A 4,019-nucleotide genomic window follows, 5' to 3' on the forward strand; every position below is an offset into this window, starting at 1 on the left:
CTGGAAAGAACTATTCTAAAGGATCCCAGTGACCCGTCTACGTGTACGCAGAGGTCAGAATGTATCCCACTTTCAGGATACAACATATCTCATCTGCTGTTTTCTTCAAGACTGAGCACGTAGCCAGCCCAAGCATTTTTTTTGTCTGTAACAGAGCTCTAAACAAAAATCCCTTTTATTTTTCCAAGTTAACTGGTGTATATGAGAGTGTGAGGGGCTAAGGTAAAAAGGGTACTTTAAAGTTTCAATCTGTGCGTTTATGCGTTACGTCATTACTGGTTAAGACTTGTTTTTTTTAATAAACTGATAATTTTGTTTTTCATTAAAGACACCTGGTTAGTGTGTTTTATTCTGGGGAAAACCGCCTACCATCGACTGTCAGTAAATGGGAAAATTTTAATATATATTATGACCAGAATAAACAGTGCACTCCTCCCAGCTCAGTTGTAACAACAGGAGGAGGCCATTCAGCCCCTCCAGCCTGTTCCGCAATTCAACCAGACCGTGGTTGATCTATATTTTAAACTCCATTTCCCCGCCTTGGTTCCCTAACCCTTAACCCCCTCACCCAACTAAAATCTATCAATCTCAGGTTTGAAATTTCCAATTGACCCCCGGCCTCGAAAGCTTTCTGGGGGGGGTGAAAGAGAGTGTTCCAGATTTCCACTCCCCTTTGTGTGAAGAAGTGCTTCCTCACATCACCTCCTGAACGGCCTGGCTCGGATTTTAAGGTTCTGCCCCCCTTGTTCTGGACTCTCCCCCCACCACAGGAAATAGTTTCTCTATCGACCTGTTCGACTCCTTTAATCACCTTAAACCCCTCGATTTAGATCACCCCCTTAATCTTCGAAAACAAAAGCAAAATACCGTGGATTCTGGAAACCCGAAATAAAAAACAGAAAATGCTGGAAATGCTCAGCAGGTCTGGCAGCGTCTGCGGAGAGGGGAAAACAGTTCACATTTCAGGTCCGTGACCTGAACTGGGAGAAGTTACGAGACAGGTTTGAAGCACACGAAAGGGCAGGGGGGGGGGGGCCTGCTCTCGGACGGCAGCCGTTTTACGACCCTGGCATTCACACCTCGTCTAGACGTGAAGGAACGGAGATATCGCGCGACGTGGAGGCAGGAGGTTCCCAGAGGAGGCAGACGGGGACACACGGTTCGGTTGGTGCCGCGGCCAATTAGGGCACCTCCCCTCCTCCCCCACCAAAATCGCCAGCGAGCCCAGTCCAGGCCGGGATGGTCCTGGGAGCGCCTGCGGTTTGGCCCGGTGGAACGAGCAGCTCAGCCCCCGATCGTAGGAGTCTGGAGGCGGCGGCAAAGAGGGGGGGGGTCAAGATAATATTCAAAATGGCTCGAGGGAAACTGCTCCGCAACCAACACAGAATTTATTTCACAAAGTCTCCCAGAAATTCCTTTACAAACAGTCCAAAGGTTTCTTTTTAATCGGTTTTATATATATTTATATATTACATGACTATCCAAGCCCCTGGCCGAGACGAGCAGACAGGGAGGAGTGTTTGAAACATCAAAGTTCCTCTGCCTCCAGGTGGGGGCCCCCCCCCGCCCGAGTGTCAAACGCCCTCTCTGTACGATTGTTGGGGGGTGGGCACATGGGACCAGGTACTAATGTGCAGGTGATACCCATCCTCGCATGCCCTCGCCGCTGTGGCAGGCAACGGTCACCTCCCCCCGCGCTCCCCTCCCATCACCCGGTAGCGCTGCAGACAGGCGAGGGCGGACACAAGAGTTTGGAAGTAGCCGAGAGCTGGACTCAGCCAAGCCGGTTTTCCATCCCTGCCCCAGGGCTGGGACGGACGTGGGATTGCTGCTGTGCTCGGCTTTGCAGAGGGGTGTGGGCGGCGTAGGCCCGGCCAGGGTGGGGGGGGGGGGGGGGGGGGGCGTCAGTTTTGTGAAGCTGGGTTAACCTGGTCTGCAGCCGGCTCACGGGGCAGCAAGACGAAGGGACCTGGTTCCTCGCTGGCGCAGCACGATAGCGCACCGGGACTGGCAAGACGGAGCTGGCCGAAATCACGCAGGGCTCACGGAGGAGGGAAATCGAGGCCAGGGGCATCCAACTGGCAGGTCGATGACTGGGCACCCACAGAGGCAGCCGGGCACAACACCCACCTCAGGGTGGGCAGGCACGGTGATAGCAAGAGCTGTCAAGCAAGGCGCTCTCCATCGCACTGCCACCCAGCGGGGCCCAGGCCGGCATGACTCCTGGCGACGTCACGCACGCTGCTCCCTCCCTCCACACGGCAGGCGGGCACTCACTAGAGCAGCGACAGAAAGCCATTGTCAGCACCGTCCAGCCGGTCAGCCTTACCCCCCTTGGAACCGCGGGCAGGGTTCGGAGTGGTCGAGTACTTGGGGGGCTGGCGGATGAAGAGCTGGTCCTCCTCTTTCTTGATCCAGCGCAGTAGCTTGGTGATGATGTTGATGGCGGCTGCCTTGGTCACCAAGGGACTGAAGCAGGTGTACAGCTCAAACTTGCTGGTCACCTGACGGGAGGGCAGACAGAAAAGAGAGAGAGAGAGAGAAACACAAGGCTGAGTCCAACAAATCAACACATCGACGGCCGACCGCATCCGCCCCACCCCCCCAACTCCTCAAATAACCAGCCCCGGCGGTGAGCTGCTCGACTGCAGGGGGCATCACATCTGAGCCAGCTCTTCCTCGTCTGCACGGCAAGGCGGGGGGCAGGACCCGGCCCCCCCACCTCTCAAGCCCAGGCGCAGCGAGACCAGGGGCAACCCGCCTGCGTAAGAAAGCGATTCCGGGGGGGTTAGGTGTTCTGCGGCAAAGCTGAGCAGCACATCCTCGACCGAGGTTTCCCTCGCCGCGAGAAGACCAAAGGCTGGGTCGGGGGCGAAACACGCACCAGCACCACGCGGAACGTGGGAGGAGTCCTCCTGGTTATCCACGCCTGCACTAACCATCGCCGCTAACCCGCGTTTGCGGCATTTCTGGGACTCCAAAAGGGGACTGGATGGGGAACGCCGGGGTGGGGGGGGTTGGGGAGGGGGGTAGGGGGTTCGACTTACCCAGGCTAAGAGAGTCTCTTTCTCTGCCACGTGGTAGATGAGTTTCAGGGGCCGCACTGAGCTGTGAATCCTGCTGTGCAAATACTGATACAGGTCAAACAGATGCTCTTTCTCCTGCTCTGTTGAGTACGGAGCTTGAACCTCAGGGCTGAGACAGAGAGCGAGAGAGACATTAAAAAAAAACAAACACAGAGACTTATATTGACTGTACAGCAGAGAGACAGGCCATTCGGCCCATCTGCTCTGTGCTGGTGTTGCTACTCCACACGAGCCTCCTCCCACCCCCTACTTCATCAACCTCCCCCCCCCATCACCATATCCTTCTATCCCTCTCTCCCTCGTGTGTTTATCCAGCTTCCCCCTTAAATACATCGATACTATTCACCTTTTTTATATTCATTCATGGGACGTGGGCGTCGCTGGCCAGGCCCTTCCCTAATTGCCCTTGAGAAGGTGGTGATGAGCTGCCTTCTTGAACCGCTGCAACCCGTGTGGGGTAGGTACACCCACAGTGCTGTTTGGCAGGGAGTTCCAGGATTTTGACCCAGTGACAGTGAAGGAACGGCCGATATAGTTCCAAGTCAGGAGGGTGTGTGACTTGGAGGGGAACTTGCAGGTGGTGGTGTTCCCATGTATCTGCTGCCCTTGTCCTTCCTGGTGGTAGGGGTCGTGGGTTTGGAAGGTGCTGTCGAAGGAGCTTTGGTGCATTGCTGCAGTGCATCTTGTAGATGGTACACACTGCTGGCACTGAGCGTCGGTGGTGGAGGGAGTGAATGTTTGTAGATGGGGTGCCAATCAAGCGGGCTGCTTTGTCCTGGATGGTGTCGAGCTTCTTGAGTGTTGTTGGAGCTGCACCCATCCAGACTAGTGGAGAGTATTCCATCACACTCCTGACTTGTGCCTTGCAGATGGTGGACAGGCTTTGGGGAGTCAGGAGGAGAATGTTTTTTTGACGCAGTGAGTTGTTGTGAT

General features: G+C 55.3%; 1 long non-coding RNA gene across 1 annotated transcript; it reads right to left on the reverse strand.

The window, feature by feature from the left end:
* Positions 1–1,435: 1,435 nt before the first annotated feature.
* Positions 1,436–3,278, reverse strand: LOC137358426 (uncharacterized). The gene is made up of 2 exons (XR_010971215.1): positions 3,048–3,278; positions 1,436–2,504 (listed from the first exon to the last, which is right to left on the reverse strand). It is a non-coding gene; the product is annotated as an uncharacterized lncRNA (long non-coding RNA).
* Between the last annotated feature and the right edge of the window lie 741 nt (positions 3,279–4,019).

The sequence above is a fragment of the Heterodontus francisci genome, chromosome 49 (genome assembly GCF_036365525.1).
Source record: "Heterodontus francisci isolate sHetFra1 chromosome 49, sHetFra1.hap1, whole genome shotgun sequence".
Classification (NCBI taxonomy): domain Eukaryota; kingdom Metazoa; phylum Chordata; class Chondrichthyes; order Heterodontiformes; family Heterodontidae; genus Heterodontus; species Heterodontus francisci.